The sequence below is a fragment of the Danio aesculapii genome, chromosome 4, assembly GCF_903798145.1.
Source record: "Danio aesculapii chromosome 4, fDanAes4.1, whole genome shotgun sequence".
In the NCBI taxonomy this organism is placed as follows: Eukaryota; Metazoa; Chordata; class Actinopteri; order Cypriniformes; family Danionidae; genus Danio; species Danio aesculapii.
In genome coordinates this window covers 12,940,876-12,958,500 of record NC_079438.1, presented here as the reverse complement: position 1 = coordinate 12,958,500, position 17,625 = coordinate 12,940,876, and the positions used below count along the sequence as shown (strand labels likewise).

The following is a 17,625-nucleotide window of genomic DNA, read 5'->3' as shown; positions in this document are numbered from 1 at the left end:
ACATTATATATCAGAATTGCATGACAGAATCTAAATTCTGACTTTATGACTCGGAATTGGGAATTTATATCTCAGAATTTGAGTTTTAGAACTCGGAATTTTTAGTTTTTCTCACGCAATTCAATGAAAAAAGGTTGTAATGAATGAATGAATAATGGATAAATAATATAGAATTAATTTTATCCTTTTGAAGGAATCACACAACCTACAGCTTAGTTTCAGATGGTCTGTTTAGTGCTTTATAATTCCCAATGCCTTAGTTAAAAAGAATTATAGTCTCCATAACCCACTCAAACATCTTTTTTTCTCTTTTTTATTCAAAGTTGGGAACTGGCTTCTATAGAAAACGGCTTGGTTTGTTGTGGAAAAAAAGTATTTTAACAAAAAAAAAAATTTATGTCTTACCATAGCTCAAAAACAATGAATGGCAGCAAAGCACGAAATTAATTCACATAAACTTAGTTTACACTGCGGATCAGGCAGATTGGTTGGAGTTGTGGCGATGTTTAGGGTTAATTAATTCGCCTCGCTTATGTAATGTTGCTTCAAATAAAATATGATTTTCAGATTCGGGATTCATTTCGGGATTCATCTTGTGTTTTTTTTCTTTTTCTCTTCTTAGCCCCAGATTGTTGTTGTCTTTTCCCGAGCATTGTATTGCATTCATCTATCTGCTAGCAGCCGCAAAGGCGCGAACACAGGTGGACGGGCCGCGTGAATGCGCGTACGCGCGCTTGAACGCAAAAAATGTCTTGGCACGTGTCACATGTTTTTTTGCGTTCATCATAAAATGCTTTTAAAAATATATATTTATTATTTTTTATGTATATTAATTCTTTTGTTAATATTAATATACAAGGAAGAGATTTTTTTTTTTTGAGCACCGGAGATTGTGCCCCCCTTCGGAGGTGAGGCCCTACGCAGCCTGCGTACTCTGCGTATAGGGAGCGGCGGTACTGGGCAAAACGGCCCAGTGGCCTAATGGATAAGGCATCAACCTCCGGGGCTTGGGATTGTTGGTTCAAGTCCCATCTGGGTTGTCTTTGAAGGTCTCACTTCAATTTGGGAGCAATGTTTGGTGGATGAAACACAGTAGCTGTGAAAACCTTCTTGAGATGAACCTAAAAGGTTCTGCTAAACTATGGCAATTGGCTTTCAGAGGGCCAACTCCGCAAACAGGTGCTTCCACAGGCAGGTGCCCGGATAGCTCAGTCGGTAGAGCATCAGACTTTTAATCTAGGATGGACTAGATGGACTAGAAATCCATTGGGGTTTCCCCGCGCAGGTCCGAATCCTGCCGACTATGTTGTTTTGCACGTCCACTTATGTTGTTGTTCTCTTTTCTTTCAAGCCTCCTATACGTAATTGCAATCCTCCTCTGCATCTCACAAACAAGCCCCTGTCACTTAGTGACCAGGCAGCTGTGGGTGAGCGACAGTGGTTTGCCGCGACCGTACAGTGATCCATACTCTGTGTTGTGGCCAGAGAAATCCCAGTTTGAATCCCAGTCACAGCAGCGCGTACCTGTTAATGGAAAGCCATGCTGGGCTGAGTTTTCGTCACCTCAGGCCACGGCTGGATTTCTCACCCCAACCTCTGCTGTATCTAGTGTTGCCCACATCTGGCCAACAGAGCAAATGAGTCAAGGCCAGGTGTTGTCGTGGCCGAGAGGTTAAGGCGATGGACTCGAAATCCATTGGGGTCTCCCCGCGCAGGTTCGAAACCTGCCGACTATGTCGGTTGGTATTTCCACAAAGTCCACTTGCTGTTTTTGCTCATTGCCCCCTAACGGAAAAGCCGTCCTCCTCTGAATCTCGCAAACAAACCAGTGTCCCTTAGTGTCCAGGCAGCTGCAGAGCTTATCGTGAGCGAGCGATGTGCCGTGATCGTATAGTGGTCAGTACTCTGCGTTGTGGCCGCAGCAACCCCGGTTTGAATCCGGGTCACGGCAGCGTGTTCCTGTTAACTGCGAGCAATGCTTGTGCCGCTTTTTACAACCTCAGGCCATTTATGCCCCAACTGTGCTGCGTTCACTGTTGCCCACATTAAGCAGAAAAAGTCAATGGACTGCCACCATGTGTAGTCGTGGCCGAGAGGTTAAGGCGATGGAATTGAAATCCATTGGGGTCTCCCCGAGCAGGTTCGAACCCTGCCGACTACGGAACAGCCAGCTGTTTTTGCTTTTTCTCTCTGTGAGAGGAACTGTGGCTTTTGCGACGTTTGGTTGCGGGCCTGCGTGTTTAATCCCATATTGAAGCAACATCTTGTACGGCTCATCAAGATTGGGATTTGATAGTTTTTTTTTCCAAGTCGCCCAGTCCTTTTTGGCTGTCCCTTTGTGGCACATTTTCCCCACTCCATCTGCTTCTGGAGAGTTGCTTTATGCACAGCTCTTTTCAAGACTGATGCTAGCACAGTTCCAAAAGGCCCAGGCGAAATGTGCTTTTGGCCATGCTTTTGGACCATGGCTTTGGTAACACCTAATGACTTCAAGGTCTTTCATGGTGCAGCTCAGCAGTGGCATGGCACAGCTCTGAAACGCCGTTTCCTGGAGGACGACTGCATCTGTTTTTTTTAAGAGGACGCAGGTCTGTGCTGTGATGAGAAAGTGTTGTGAGCCGGCACGGGGCTTGCAGAGGGCCAACTCCGCAAACAGGTACTTGCACAGACAGGAGCCTGGATAGCTCAGTCGGTAGAGCATCAGACTTTAGAAATCCATTGGGGTTTCCCCGCGCAGGTTCGAATCCTGCCGACTACATTGTTTTGCACGTCCACTTATGTTGTTGTTCTCTTTTCTTTCAAGCCTCCTATACGTAATTGCAATTCTCCTCTGCATCTCACAAACAAGCCCCTGTCACTTAGTGACCAGGCAGCTGTGGGTGAGCGACAGTGGTTTGCCGCGACTGTACAGTGATCCGTACTCTGTGTTGTGGCCAGAGATATCCCAGTTTGAATCACGGTCACAAACCAGTGTCCATTAGTGTACATGCAGCTGCAGAGCTTATCAGTGAGCGAGTGGTGTGCCGTGATCTTATAGTGGTCAGTACTCTGTGTTATGGCCGCAGCAACCCCGGTTCGAATCCAGTTCACGGCAGCGTGTTTTGTTAACTGCGAGCAATGCTTGTGCTGCTTTTTACAACCTCAGGCCATTTATGCCCCAACTGTGCTGCGTTCAATGTTGCCCACATTCAGCAGAAAAAGTCAATGGACTGCCACCATGCGTAGTCGTGGCCGAGAGGTTAAGGTGATGGAGTTGAAATCCATTGGGGTCTCCCCGCGCAGGTTCGAACCCTGCCGACTACGGAACAGCCAGCTGCTTTTGCTTTTTCTCTCTGTGAGAGGAACTGTGGCTTTTGCGACGTTTGTTTGCGGGCCTGCGTGTTTAATCCCATATTAAATAATTCAAGTCCAGCGACTAGTCGCAATTTAGCTTTTTTGTAGTCCCTACACTCTGATGTTGCCTAGAGAAACGTTCAATAAATCGACAGCAACATCTTGTACGGCTCATCAAGATTGGGATTTGATAGTTTTTTTTTTTCCAAGTCGCCCAGTCCTTTTTGGCTGTCCCTTTGTGGCACATTTTCCCCACTCCATCTGCTTCTGGAGAGTTGCTTTATGCACAGCTCTTTTCAAGACTGATGCTAGCACAGTTCCAAAAGGCCCAGGCGAAATGTGCTTTTGGCCATGCTTTTGGACCATGGCTTTGGTAACACCTAAAGACTTCAATGTCTTTCACGGTGCAGCTCAGCAGTGGCATGGCACAGCTCTGAAACGCCGTTTCCTGGAGGACGACTGCATCTGTTTTTTTTAAGAGGACGCAGGTCTGTGATGTGATGAGAAAGTGTTGTCGGGGGCCAGGGGCTTGCAGAGGGCCAACTCCGCAAACAGGTGCTTCCGCAGACAGGAGCCCGGATAGCTCAGTCGGTAGAGCATCAGACTTTTAATCTGAGGGTCCAGGGTTCAAGTCCCTGTTCGGGCGAAGGCCTGTCTGTTTGTCAGAGACCTTGTTGTTATTTTCATATCGCTTAGTGGCTGTCCATTGTGGTGTGGCCTGCGAGAGCACGTTGCTCTGAATTCAGATCATCAGCTTGTGTGGAAAGAGTGCCCATGAAGTTAGCTGAGTGTGTTAGATTAGAGAGCTATGTGGTCCCTGCTTCCCAGAGATTGTACGGAAAAGTTGTACAAGAGCTAGCACAACCTCTGCTGTATCTAGTGTTGCTCACATCAGGCCAACAGAGCAGACAAGTCAAGGCCAGGTGTAGTCGTGGCCGAGAGGTTAAGGCGATGGACTCGAAATCCATTGGGGTCTCCCCGCGCAGGTTCGAACCCTGCCGACTACGGAACAGCCAGCTGCTTTTGCTTTTTCTCTCTGTGAGAGGAACTGTGGCTTTTGCTCTGAATTCAGATCATCAGCTTGTGTGGAAAGAGTGCCCATGAAGTTAGCTGAGTGTGTTAGAGAGCTATGCTTTCCCAGCTTCCCAGAGATTGTACGGAAAAGTTGCACAAGAACTAGTGCACCTTCCTCCACCCCTGTTGACCCTGTGCTTGGTTGCCACCTCAGCAGGAGAGAGAAAGCAGACGTCTGTAGTCGTGGCCGAGTGGTTAAGGCGATGGACTAGAAATCCATTGGGGTTTCCCCGTGCAAGTTCGAATACTGACGACAACGTTGTTTTGCACGTCCACTTATGTTGTTGTTCTCTTTTCTTTCAAGCCTCCTATACGTAATTGCAATCCTCCTCTGCATCTCACAAACAAGCCCCTGTCACTTAGTGACCAGGCAGCTGTGGGTGAGCGACAGTGGTTTGCCGCGACCGTACAGTGATCCGTACTCTGTGTTGTGGCCAGAGATATCCCAGTTTGAATCCCGGTCACAGCAGCGCGTACCTGTTAACGGAAAGCCACGCTGGGCTGAGTTTTTGTCACCTCAGGCCATGGCTGGATTTCTCACCCCAACCTCTGCTGTATCTAGTGTTGCCCACATCCGGCCAACAGAGCAAACGAGTCAAGGCCAGGTGTAGTCGTGGCTGAGAGGTTAAGGCGATGGACTCGAAATCCATTGGGGTCTCCCTGCGCAGGTTCAAACCCTGCCAACTACGTCGGTTGGTATTTCCACAAAGTCCACTTGCTTATTTTGCTCATTGCCCCCTAACGGAAATGCCATTATTTTTATATAATTATTTGATTGTTTGAATGAGTAATTAACTTTGAATTGATTTTAACTAATGAATAAGTTAACACATTGCTTAATATAAGAATGTTCAGTGCGTTTGCCTGTCTCTTTATAACTTTTTCAGGAGCCACCAAACTAGGTCAGAGGTCACGGAGACCTTGAGTGGAGCTGAGGGCTGAGGACCGGAAGCAACTGTCTCCATTGTTATTTCTATGAGTTAATAATATCTAAAATGTCTGAAGGGATTTTGCTGTTTTTACGGTTAATTCTTTTAAGGTGATTCTACCTTTTATTCAAGATAGACGTTGTGTGCTAAGGATATAACTGCCTGAATGTAGATTATACTGGTTTTTAACAAGTTTTGATAAAGACGGCTGAGACTACACTCAGCCTCGGATAAGAAACAGATTATACTTTAAGTGTGTGTGTTCTATTTGATTGTGGATCCGTTTCACAGGTCTGGAGTCAGCTCTAAACAGTCTAGTGGATGTCTGACGTTTATGCTTGAGATACTGTTCAGAATTGTACGCACGCACCCCACGTGGAAATTTTCCTAGTCTATCTGTGTTTTATCCAATCAGGTTAGAACACCTATATGCGTGACGCAGTTAATGACCTTATGTGAGAGTATAATTGTTATTGATTTGTGATTGTAAGCAGAGCGCCCTAGGAACTCATGGCGAGTGTTGAAGCTGGCTTCTGCTAATGTAACTGCAAACTATCTTCAGTAAACTTTATTTATTTATTTATTTAAATCTCTGACTCGGCTCTTCTTCATCTGACAGACTGGTCATTCTTTGGGTTAAACTGCATACCACCCCTACAAGCGACATCTATTGCTGGTGAGCTCTTGCTTGCTCTACATGTCATGTACAGGCAAGAGCACAATGGAAAGGTCAAGCTTCGTAGTCGTGGCTGAGTGGTAAAGGCGGTGGACTAGAAATCCATTGGGGTCTCCCTGCACAGGTTCGAATCCTGCCGACTACGTCCAGGCTACGCGCAGGACTTAGTTTGTGACTTTAGGCTGCAGTGGCTGTCCCGTAGCTCGCCGTGGTTGTATAGTGGTTAGTACTCTGCGTTGTGGCCGCAGTAACCCCGGTTTGAATCCGGGTCACGGCAGGCTTTTCAAGGTGGCATTGGCGTTGCACTCTGTGATGACATTCGTAATCTCCAGCCTCCTTTTAGTGCAGGCTGTGCTAATGGCACGTCCTGAATGTTTACGTTTCCTAAAGTGTAGAAGACTTAGGATTCGAAATGAGCAACGGGACCTTTGATGCCAGCATGCTGTGTAGGTAAGCATTGATCAAGTCACGCTTCTAAGGCATGGAAGGAATCGTTTCAATGGTTAAGTCTCCATTTATTGCCACAACAACAGAAAGACCTTCTGCAGTTGTCATTGATCTTTTTAATGTCTCCCACATGACATGGAGTCCAAACTACTGTGTTTTACTTATGTCTACACCTACAACAACCATAAACCCAACCTCACAGTAACCCGTTGTGTTTTAGCAACATCTACACCAACCACAAGTTTAAACCCCACCTCACGGTAAACTTTTGTGTACCGTAAAGGTCTGCGCCGACCACAACCCTAAACCTTGCCTACTTGCAAGGCACTGCCATGGAGCCCGGGTAGCTCAGTCGGTAGAGCATCAGACATTTAATCTAAGGGTCCAGGGTTCAAGTCCCTGCTTGGGCATGTAAGGCTCTTCTTGTGGAGCCACAGCTTTTGCCAGTGAGCTATTGCTTGCTGAAAGTTTCATCTGGATGCACAACATGTGTACTAGGCATGAGGACATGGAAAGCACAGGCAGTCTTGTAGTTGCGGCCGAGTGGTTAAGGTGGTGCATTAGAAATCCATTGGGGTCTTCTTGCGCTTGTTCGAGTCCTGCAGACCACGTGCTCGTCCTCTTCCTTTTTAAACTTGCAACAGTCATCAAATGTTTGCAATTCCAGCGTTACTTGGGAAAAGCGTCGTGCTGGTAGCAGGAGAAAAACAACAGCGTGCGCTCACTGAACCGAAAGGGGCAAATCAGAGGGAGGAACATACCACACAGGGGCCACAACGGCTGTCCGGTAACTCGCCATGAACGGATTGTGGTTAGTACTCTGCATTGTGGCCGCAGCAACCCCGCTTCGATTCAGGGTCACGGCAGGATTCCTTACGGTGACATTGGCATCACACCTACCTCTTGCCACCTGTTTTGTACAGCCCACTTTTCAGTGCACGCTGCTACTCTGACACGTCACAAGCGCTTAAATCTGAGCTAATGCCCCAGTGATCCCGGATAACTCAGTCGGTAGAGAGTCAGACTTTTCATCTGACGTTTCTGGGTTCAAGTCCCTGTTTGGGCGTGTTAGCCAACTTTTGTAGAGCGTCGAGGATTCGGATTTCTACCTTCCTATCCATCTCAGCATGAATCAACGTTTATCCTTTCCTCATCATCTTGTTTCTCATTTTTTTCATATAATTATTTGATTGTTTGAATGAGTAATTAACTTTGAATTGATTTTAACTAATGAATAAGTTAACACATTGCTTAATATAAGAATGTTCAGTGCGTTTGCCTGTCTCTTTATAACTTTTTCAGGAGCCACCAAACTAGGTCAGAGGTCACGGAGACCTTGAGTGGAGCTGAGGGCTGAGGACCGGAAGCAACTGTCTCCATTGTTATTTCTATGAGTTAATAATATCTAAAATGTCTAAAATGTGGAATTCTCAATGGAATCCTATAAAGAAATCCTATAGGAATCCTTTAGGAAAAGTTTCCAAATATGTTAGAAATCGCAATAGGATTTCTGTATAGGATTCCATTTAGAATTCCTATTTGTTTTTGGAACCTTAAAACCTAAAGGAATACATCAGATTGTCTAATACGACTTATATGACAAGTATATGGGATTTTAATGAAATTTTAATGGAATCCTAAATGTACACTTTTCTTTTGTATCTGTGACTGTCTTATGAAAAGTCACCTTGACACCTTAATTTTTGTGCAACCTATATTAGAGAACAGCATTAGTGCACAAACCTCTGAAAATATTGATTTAAAAAGGGCAACAAAATTATGTCCTGTTGTTTCAACATTGTTCAATTTGAATTCAGTTTTCATTATATGAGCAGATAAAAAATATTCACACACAAAGTTCTGAAAAATTACACAAAATTGTGGTGTCTTTTTGTCATTTTGCACTTAATCAGCGCATTTTTGGGAGATGACCTTCCTTATTTGGCTGGCTTCAACATTATATTTATTTTTGATGTAAACTGTCAGAGATAAGAAAAAGAAACATATTTAGACCCAAACCGCATCTGAGAGCAAAAGACCCCCCACCCCACCCCCTCCAGCCACAGCACTCAGCAGTACCCAAACCAGCTACAGGTTGTTTAAAAATGTTAACTTAATATTTGATTTAAGAGATGACTATAAACTGTTTAACAAAACTAATAACTCATAAAGCAAAAATTAAACCTGACTCCACATAACACACTGATTTAAAGATTTATAAATGTATAAATGTCTGACCATAATTAATACTTAATAAACTGTTTGTGCAGACTTATTTTATTTGAATTTTTTTCTATCTGCCAAGTGACCAATACTCTGAGAAATAATTGACAATTTTATTTTAATGCTAAATCTCAAGGCCTAACATAGTTTTTAAAGTAGATAGCAAAGTCCTGAGTGTAATTATATAATTATATTTGTATATTTTTGTTTTTAATATCTGAAAATATGACAACATTTACAAAATATTTTATTAGGAAAAAAAACTTACAGATGATGTCAGAGACTTATTTGGAGTCCAGTCGTGGCTTAGCTGCTTTGTCTCTGAAGGCATTTGAACATTTGCCAGTGCAGCAGTGTGTACTAAGGGTGTTCCTTCCAAACACGGCTACTAAGAGATCTTTTGTGGCCATTTTGGGGTCAGTCCAATTCACATGGGCAAACTGTTCACCTGTGATTGAAGTATTGGGGCCAATTCTCACCTGAAAATAGTGATCAAAAAAAACATTTTTAGAGCTGCTTCAATAGCAAAAGGTGAACCAACAATAAATCATTAGGCACTATGTTATACACAATCTTTATGTAAGGTATAAATCTCACACAGGCAGTTGTTATCGCAGAATAATGCCCAACAGACTTGTGATGCACTGTTTTATAAGACTGATCGGCTTTATTCTGCGAAAACAACCACCTGGAGGTACTTTATCGCATTTGATCTAATTCTACGATCAAGAACATCAAATTTTTATAACCATAACCCTGTAAGAAGTCTATAGTCTTTGGTACGTGCCTTTGATGTACCCCTTGGCCACATTGTCCTCCGATAATATCAATAGACTGGACTGTCTTAGCAACTGGCTAAGCACCTAGCAACACCTTAGCAACCGCCTAGCAACCACCTAGCAACACCTTAGCAACCGCCTAGCAACCACCTAGCAACACCTTAGCAACCACCTAGCAACACCTTAGCAACCGCCTAGCAACCACCTAGCAACACCTTAGCAACCGCCTAGCAACCACCTAGCAACACCTTAGCAACCACCTAGCAACACCTTAGCAACCGCCTAGCAACACCTTAGCAACCACCTAGCAACACCTTAGCAACCGCCTAGCAACCACCTAGCAACACCTTAGCAACCGCCTAGCAACCACCTAGCAACACGTTAGCAACCACCTAGCAACACCTTAGCAACCGCCTAGCAACAACTTAGCAACCACCTAGCAACACCTTAGCAACCGCCTAGCAACCACCTAGCAACCGCCTAGCAACCACCTAGCAACACCTTAGCAACCGCCTAGCAACCACCTAGCAACACCTTAGCAACCACCTAGCAACACCTTAGTAACTGCCTAGCAACCACCTAGCAACACCTTAGCAACCATCTAGCAACACCTTAGCAACCGCCAAGCAACCACCTAGCAACACCTTAGCAACCACACACACAATGGTTTCAGTTAAAAATCTGAGGTCATGGCTTACTTTTCGTCTGTGACAAAAACTTGCTTTCATCAATGTGTACACATATGTTGATCCCAGGAATTCGTTGTCCTTTTTTCTTCCATAGTCTCCTCATGCTTCTCACACATACACTTCACAGTTTCGTGGACATCTTGGACAGAGTTGCACTACTATATGAGATGCCATCTAACATCATATCCACTTGTCGCATATGAAGACCTTGTGAAAATCTAAATAATGCAATGTTGTATTACTGTAAAAACACAGAATGGAAAAAAATGTCTGCAGAATACTAGAGGACGGGCTACTAGAGATCACAGAGAATAAAAACTTGCCTGTGAATATACTTCACCCAACTGAAAAGGCTTGCATGGGAATGGAGAAATATAGACTTTGTCCTTAAACTTTTCCTAATTCGTCCACATGACTTCTTGTACTGCCTGCAAATGAGTAGTAAAGTTATTCATCAATAATGTATTACCTTTGGCAATGCAAATAAATAAATAATTCAATAAATAAATATACAAATGACAATAATCTCAGTCTCATTTATAGTCATTTTATTTTAACCCTCTACTGTATGGTGTTAACATGTGGCAACATGATGTTTATGTTCATTTCTCTGCCACTGTTTCTTTAAGACCAACATTTTTTTTTGTTGTTGTTGGAAAGAGAAGACCGAAGTGTAGCCAATGATGTGCTTTGGTTAAGTCACGTGACATGCTGTGTTGTTCTGTAGCGTGATTTCTGACAGACTGGCGTTTATTGTGAGTAGTTGCTAAATGCAAATGTAAACGTCAATAAAAACAGGATCAAATTATGTCAGATCCACAAAAAAAATCTGAAACATCACCTCCAGTTAGTCATCATGACATATCCACAACTCAAATTCATTTTAATAAAATTAGTTTTTTTCTAAATCTATCAAATGTCTGAGTTACCAAATTGCAGCACTGTGCAATAGTGGAACGTGCATATTGCAATGGGTTAGCTAGCTAGCAAAGTCAGCTGTAAACTTTTAAGTTGTAACAATAACAACATGAAAGCTAGTAATATAATGTTGATTAGTCATGTGTTAATGGCATTTGCATTATGGATAAAGTCTAGTTTTAATGGCAATACTACTTTTGAATAGATATGAATACAGGGAACAGTGTATTAGCGAACACCACCATGTTCTATGGTAAGTGAAAGAAGAAAAGGACAGAACTGGCTCTTCCATGTTTTTGTTACGTGTGTCAATAACTCCCTGGAGGCATATTACAGTTTACAGTAAGTATAAAACAGCCCAGTGGCCTAATGGATAAGGCACCAGCCTTCGAAGCTGGGGATTGTGGGTTTAAAGTACCAACTGGGTTGTCTTTGATGCAGTTCCTTTTAAGTTGACTGAGCAAGACAATCCAGTATTACCTTTAAAAAGCTAGGTTCATACCCTTAGGTCAAAAAGACATGACAATGGAAAACTCCTCAGAGAAGCTGTTTTGTCATTAGGTGTACACATCAGATCGTCTGAATGCAATATGGCATAGGGATCCTAAAGAACTGTTTTCTGAGTAAAAAGAACTTCCTGAGCCATACATCAGATATGAAAAAGGTAAATGTTGACCCAGTGGCCTGATGGATAAGCCATCAGCCTTCAAAGCTGGGGATTGTGGGTTCAAGTCCCATCTGGGTTGTCTTTGTTGGGTTACATTTAAGTTGTGTGAAACAATTCCGACTGGTCTTCTCAAAACTTAGGCGTGATGATCTGAGGACAATAGTTAGCTTCGAATTCTCAGACTTGCTACACACTTCAAATAAGATTCATCCAATCTTGCTTGAATCTCACTGTCACGTTACAAACCTAAATGGTTCCGCTAAGCTTTGGTAATGGAGATCTTGACTTCAAGTACCCCGTGGCTTTCAAGCAATGCTTGTGCCGCTTTTTACAACCTCAGGCCATTTATGCCCCAACTGTGCTGCGTTCAATGTTGCCCACATTCAGCAGAAAAAGTCAACAAGCTGTCACCATGCGTAGTCGTGGCCGAGAGGTTAAGGCGATGACTTGAAATCCATTGGGGTCTCCCCGCGCAGGTTCGAACCCTGCCGACTACGGAACAGCCACCTGCTTTTGCTTTTTCTCTCTGTGAGAGGAACTGTGGCTTTTGCGTTGTTTGGTTGCGGGCCTGCGTGTTTAATCCCATATCGAATAATTCAAGTCCAGCGACTAGTCGCAATTTAGCTTTTTTTGTAGTCCCTACTCTCTGATGTTGCCTAGAGAAACGTTCAATAAATCGACAGCAACATCTTGTACGGCTCATCAAGACTGGGATTTGATAGTTTTTTTTCCAAGTTGCCCAGTGCTTTTTGGCTGTCCCTTTGTGGCACATTTTCCCCACTCCATCTGCTTCTGGAGAGTTGCTTTATGCACAGCTCTTTTCAAGACTGATGCTAGCACAGTTCCAAAAGGCCCAGGCGAAATGTGCTTTTGGCCACGCTTTTGGACCTAATGACTTCAAGGTCTTTCACGGTCCAGCTCAGCAGTGGCATGGCACAGCTCTGAAACGCCGTTTCCTGGAGGACGACTGCATCTGTTTTTTTTAAGAGGACGCAGGTCTGTGCTGTGATGTGAAAGTGTTATCAGCCGGCAAGGGGCTTGCAGAGGGCCAACTCCGTAAACAGGTGCTTCCACATACAGGAGCCCGGATAGCTCAGTCGGTAGAGCATCAGACTTTTAATCTGAGGGTCCAGGGTTCAAGTCCCTGTTCGGGCGAAGGCCTGTCTGTTTGTCAGAGACCTTGTTGTTCTTTTCATATCACTTGGTGGCTGTCCATTGTGGTGTGGCCTGCGAGAGCACGTTGCTCTGAATTCAGATCATCAGCTTGTGTGGAAAGAGCGCCCATGAAGTTAGCTGAGTTTGTTAGATTAGAGAGCTATGCTGTCCCTGCTTCCCAGAGATTGTACTGAAAAGTTGCACTAGAGCTAGTGCACCTTCCTCTACCCCTTTTGACCCTGTGCTTGGTTGCCACCTCAGCAGGAGAGAGAAAGCAGACGTCTGTAGTCGTGGCCGAGTGGTTAAGGCGATGGACTAGAAATCCATTGGGATTTCCCCGCGCAGGTTCGAATCCTGCCGACTACGTCGTTTTGCACGTCCACTTATGTTGTTGTTCTCTTTTCTTTCAAGCCTCCTATACGTAATTGGAATCCTCCTCTGCAACTCACAAACAAGCCCCTGTCACTTAGTGACCAGGCAGCTGTGCGTGAGCGACAGTGGTTTGCCGCGACCGTACAGTCATCCGTACTCTGTGTTGTGGCCAGAGAAATCCCTGTTTGAATCACGGTCACAAACCAGTGTCCCTTAGTGTCCAGGCAGCTGCAGAGCTTATCGGTGAGCGAGCGGTGTGCCGTGATCTTATAGTGGTCAGTACTCTGTGTTGTGGCCGCAGCAACCCCGGTTCAAATCCGGGTCACGGCAGCGTGTTCCTGTTAACTGCGAGCAATGCTTGTGCCGCTTTTTACAACCTCAGGCCATTTATGCCCCAACTGTGCTGCGTTCAATGTTGCCCACATTCAGCAGAAAAAGTCAACGAGCTCCCACCATGCGTAGTCGTGGCCGAGAGGTTAAGGCGATGGACTTGAAATCCATTGGGGTCTCCCCGCGCAGGTTCGAACCCTGCCGACTACGGAACAGCCAGCTGCTTTTGCTTTTTCTCTCTGTGAGAGGAACTGTGGCTTTTGTGACGTTTGGTTGCGGGCCTGCGTGTTTAATCCCATATTGAATAATTCAAGTCCAGCGACTAGTCTCAATTTAGCTTTTTTTGTAGTCCCTACACTCTGATGTTGCCTAGAGAAACGTTCAATAAATCGACAGCAACATCTTGTACGGCTCATCAAGACTGGGATTTGATAGTTTTTTTTCCAAGTTGCCCAGTCCTTTTTGGCTGTCCCTTTGTGGCACATTTTCCCCACTCCATCTGCTTCTGGAGAGTTTCTTTATGCACAGCTCTTTTCAAGACTGATGCTAGCACAGTTCCAAAAGGCCCAGGCAAAATGTGCTTTTGGCCACGCTTTTGGACCATGGCTTTGGTAACACCTAATGACTTCAAGGTCTTTCACGGTCCAGCTCAGCAGTGGCATGGCACAGCTCTGAAACACTGTTTCCTGGAGGACGACTGCATCTGTTTTTTTTAAGAGGACGCAGGTCTGTGCTGTGATGTGAAAGTGTTGTCAGCCGGCAAGGGGCTTGCAGAGGGCCAACTCCGCAAACAGGTGCTTCCACAGACAGGAGCCTGGATAGCTCAGTCGGTAGAGCATCAGACTTTTAATCTGAGAGTCCAGGGTTCAAGTCCCTGTTCGGGCGAAGCCCTGTCTGTTTGTCAGAGACCTCGTTGTTCTTTTCATATCACTTGGTGGCTGTCCATTGTGGTGTGGCCTGCGAGAGCACGTTGCTCTGAATTCAGATCATCAGCTTGTGTGGAAAGAGTGCCCATGAAGTTAGCTGAGTTTGTTAGATTAGAGAGCTATGCTGTCTCTGCTTCCCAGAGATTGTACGGAAAAGTTGCACTAGAGCTAGTGCACCTTCCTCTACCCCTGTTGACCCTGTGCTTGGTTGCCACCTCAGCAGGAGAGAGAAAGCAGACGTTTGTAGTCGTGGCCGAGTGGTTAAGGCGATGGACTAGAAATCCATTGGGGTTTCCCCGCGCAGGTTCGAATCCTGCCGATCACGTTGTTTTGCACGTCCACTTATGTTGTTGTTCTCTTTTCTTTCAAGCCTCCTATACGTAATTGGAATCCTCCTCTGCAACTCACAAACAAGCCCCTGTCACTTAGTGACCAGGCAGCTGTGGGTGAGCGACAGTGGTTTGCCGCGACCGTACAGTCATCCGTACTCTGTGTTGTGGCCAGAGAAATCCCTGTTTGAATCACAGTCACAAACCAGTGTCCCTTAGTGTCCAGGCAGCTGCAAAGCTTATCGGTGAGCGAGCGGTGTGCCGTGATCGTATAGTGGTCAGTACTCTGTGTTGTGGCCGCATCAGACTTTTAATCTGAGAGTCCAGGGTTCAAGTCCCTGTTTGGGCGAAGGCCTGTCTATTTGTCAGAGACATCGTTGTTCTTTTCATATCACTTGGTGGCTGTCCATTGTGGTGTGGCCTGCGAGAGCACATTGCTCTGAATTCAGATCATCAGCTTGTGTGGAAAGAGTGCCCATGAAGTTAGCTGAGTTTGTTAGATTAGAGAGCTATGCTGTCCCTGCTTCCCAGAGATTGTACTGAAAAGTTGCACTGGAGCTATTGCACCTTCCTCTACCCCTTTTGACCCTGTGCTTGGTTGCCACCTCAGCAGGAGAGAGAAAGCAGACGTTTGTAGTCGTGGCCGAGTGGTTAAGGCGATGGACTAGAAATCCATTGGGGTTTCCCCGTGCAGGTTCGAATCCTGCCGACTACGTTGTTTTGCACGTCCACTTATGTTGTTGTTCTCTTTTCTTTCAAGCCTCCTATATGTAATTGGAATCCTCCTCTGCAACTCACAAACAAGCCCCTGTCACTTAGTGACCAGGCAGCTGTGGGTGAGCGACAGTGGTTTGCCGCGACCGTACAGTCATCCGTACTCTGTGTTGTGGCCAGAGAAATCCCTGTTTGAATCACGGTCACAAACCGGTGTCCCTTAGTGTCCAGGCAGCTGCAGAGCTTATCGGTGAGTGAGCGGTGTGCTGTGATCTTATAGTGGTCAGTACTCTGTGTTGTGGCCGCAGCAACCCCGGTTCGAATCCGGGTCACGGCAGCATGTTCCTATTAACTGCGAGCAATGCTTGTGCCGCTTTTTACAACCTCAGGCCATTTATGCCCCAACTGTGCTGCGTTCAATGTTGCCCACATTCAGCAGAATAAGTCAACGAGCTCCCACCATGCGTAGTCGTGGCCGAGAGGTTAAGGCGATGGACTTGATATGGCCTGATTAAAAGACAAACCTGAAGCAGTAAACAAGAATTCAATACAGGGGAAAGATAACTATAATCCATGATGCATGTGCCTAGCGCATGACTTTAGTGACCTTGTAAGCAGTACAGGGGAGAAACCAGATAAAAAGAGCGAGCACTCTGTTTCAGTGTCTCACTCTGCAGAAACTGTCGTTGCTGAATGATTGTGACCTTCTTTGCAAAGAATAAACTTTAAAAGACACCCTGGGTAAGACTTTGTCTTTTTTACCACAGAGAACGCCTCATTAAAGAAAAATTGCCACTACAATTTAGTACAGTCATCCGTACTCTGTGTTGTGGCCAGAGAAATCCCTGTTTGAATCACGGTCACAAACCGGTGTCCCTTAGTGTCCAGGCAGCTGCAGAGCTTATCGGTGAGCGAGCGGTGTGCCATGATCGTATAGTGGTCAGTACTCTGTGTTGTGGCCGCAGCAACCCCGGTTCGAATCCGGGTCACGGCAGCGTGTTCCTGTTAACTGCGAGCAATGCTTGTGCCGCTTTTTACAACCTCAGGCCATTTATGCCCCAACTGTGCTGCGTTCAATGTTGCCCACATTCAGCAGAAAAAGTCAATGAGTTCCCACCATGCGTAGTCGTGGCCGAGAGGTTAAGGCGATTGACTTGAAATCCATTGGGGTCTCCCCACGCAGGTTCGAACCCTGCCGACTACGGAACAGCCAGCTGCTTTTGCTTTTTCTCTCTGTGAGAGGAACTGTGGCTTTTGCGACGTTTGGTTGCGGGCCTGCGTGTTTAATCCCATTTTGAATAATTCAAGTCCAGCGAATAGTCGCAATTTAGCTTTTTTTGTAGTCCCTACACTCTGATGTTGCCTAGAGAAACGTTCAATAAATCGACAGCAACATCTTGTACGGCTCATCAAGATTGGGATTTGATAGTTTTTTTTCCAAGTTGCCCAGTCCTCTTTGGCTGTCCCTTTGTGGCACATTTTCCCCACTCCATCTGCTTCTGGAGAGTTGCTTTATGCACAGCTCTTTTCAAGACTGATGCTAGCACAGTTCCAAAAGGCCCAGGCGAAATGTGCTTTTGGCCACGCTTTTGGACCATGGCTTTGGTAACACCTAATGACTTCAAGGTCTTTCACGGTCCAGCTCAGCAGTGGCATGGCACAGCTCTGAAACGCCGTTTCCTGGAGGACGACTGCATCTGTTTTTTTTAAGAGGACGCAGGTCTGTGCTGTGATGAGAAAGTATTGTCGGGGGGTAAGGGAAATCTTGACTTCAAGTACCTCGTGGCTTTCAACTAATGGTCTCTTATTAGGTGGATGATGATGAAATGCAAACAAGAAAATAGCTGCAGTGATTTTAAGTTAATGAGAGTGGCCTTGTTTGGAATTTGAAACTCAAGACCAGTCACACCCTACGTGAGAACCATAGCCCAGGAGCAATGAGACACGAATGTGGATGATTGCACAAAGAAAATGTTTGACCATTAGTTGCACACATCTTTTTTGATGGAATGCAAACTGGCATCAAGATCCTAAAATGCAGTTTTCCATGCGTTGGCATCTTGT

At 45.2% G+C, this 17,625-nt stretch overlaps 15 non-coding genes across 15 annotated transcripts; all 15 read left to right on the top strand.

Annotated features, from left to right (window-relative positions):
* The first annotated feature begins 1,654 nt into the window (after nucleotides 1-1,654).
* Nucleotides 1,655-1,736, top strand: trnas-cga (transfer RNA serine (anticodon CGA)). Its single transcript has one exon. It is a non-coding gene; the product is annotated as a tRNA-Ser (tRNA).
* A 143-nt stretch (nucleotides 1,737-1,879) lies between these two features.
* trnah-gug (transfer RNA histidin (anticodon GUG)) lies at nucleotides 1,880-1,951 on the top strand. Its single transcript has one exon. It is a non-coding gene; the product is annotated as a tRNA-His (tRNA).
* Nucleotides 1,952-2,079: 128 nt separating this feature from the next.
* trnas-uga (transfer RNA serine (anticodon UGA)) lies at nucleotides 2,080-2,161 on the top strand. Its single transcript has one exon. It is a non-coding gene; the product is annotated as a tRNA-Ser (tRNA).
* Nucleotides 2,162-3,221: 1,060 nt separating this feature from the next.
* trnas-uga (transfer RNA serine (anticodon UGA)) lies at nucleotides 3,222-3,303 on the top strand. The gene has a single exon. It is a non-coding gene; the product is annotated as a tRNA-Ser (tRNA).
* Nucleotides 3,304-3,906: 603 nt separating this feature from the next.
* On the top strand, nucleotides 3,907-3,979 carry trnak-uuu (transfer RNA lysine (anticodon UUU)). Its single transcript has one exon. It is a non-coding gene; the product is annotated as a tRNA-Lys (tRNA).
* A 279-nt stretch (nucleotides 3,980-4,258) lies between these two features.
* Nucleotides 4,259-4,340, top strand: trnas-cga (transfer RNA serine (anticodon CGA)). Its single transcript has one exon. It is a non-coding gene; the product is annotated as a tRNA-Ser (tRNA).
* A 674-nt stretch (nucleotides 4,341-5,014) lies between these two features.
* Nucleotides 5,015-5,096, top strand: trnas-cga (transfer RNA serine (anticodon CGA)). Its single transcript has one exon. It is a non-coding gene; the product is annotated as a tRNA-Ser (tRNA).
* Nucleotides 5,097-12,817: 7,721 nt separating this feature from the next.
* trnak-uuu (transfer RNA lysine (anticodon UUU)) lies at nucleotides 12,818-12,890 on the top strand. Its single transcript has one exon. It is a non-coding gene; the product is annotated as a tRNA-Lys (tRNA).
* A 284-nt stretch (nucleotides 12,891-13,174) lies between these two features.
* Nucleotides 13,175-13,256, top strand: trnas-aga (transfer RNA serine (anticodon AGA)). Its single transcript has one exon. It is a non-coding gene; the product is annotated as a tRNA-Ser (tRNA).
* A 464-nt stretch (nucleotides 13,257-13,720) lies between these two features.
* trnas-uga (transfer RNA serine (anticodon UGA)) lies at nucleotides 13,721-13,802 on the top strand. Its single transcript has one exon. It is a non-coding gene; the product is annotated as a tRNA-Ser (tRNA).
* A 602-nt stretch (nucleotides 13,803-14,404) lies between these two features.
* On the top strand, nucleotides 14,405-14,477 carry trnak-uuu (transfer RNA lysine (anticodon UUU)). Its single transcript has one exon. It is a non-coding gene; the product is annotated as a tRNA-Lys (tRNA).
* A 284-nt stretch (nucleotides 14,478-14,761) lies between these two features.
* Nucleotides 14,762-14,843, top strand: trnas-aga (transfer RNA serine (anticodon AGA)). The gene has a single exon. It is a non-coding gene; the product is annotated as a tRNA-Ser (tRNA).
* Nucleotides 14,844-15,480: 637 nt separating this feature from the next.
* Nucleotides 15,481-15,562, top strand: trnas-aga (transfer RNA serine (anticodon AGA)). The gene has a single exon. It is a non-coding gene; the product is annotated as a tRNA-Ser (tRNA).
* Nucleotides 15,563-16,483: 921 nt separating this feature from the next.
* On the top strand, nucleotides 16,484-16,555 carry trnah-gug (transfer RNA histidin (anticodon GUG)). The gene has a single exon. It is a non-coding gene; the product is annotated as a tRNA-His (tRNA).
* Nucleotides 16,556-16,683: 128 nt separating this feature from the next.
* trnas-uga (transfer RNA serine (anticodon UGA)) lies at nucleotides 16,684-16,765 on the top strand. The gene has a single exon. It is a non-coding gene; the product is annotated as a tRNA-Ser (tRNA).
* Nucleotides 16,766-17,625: the final 860 nt, after the last annotated feature.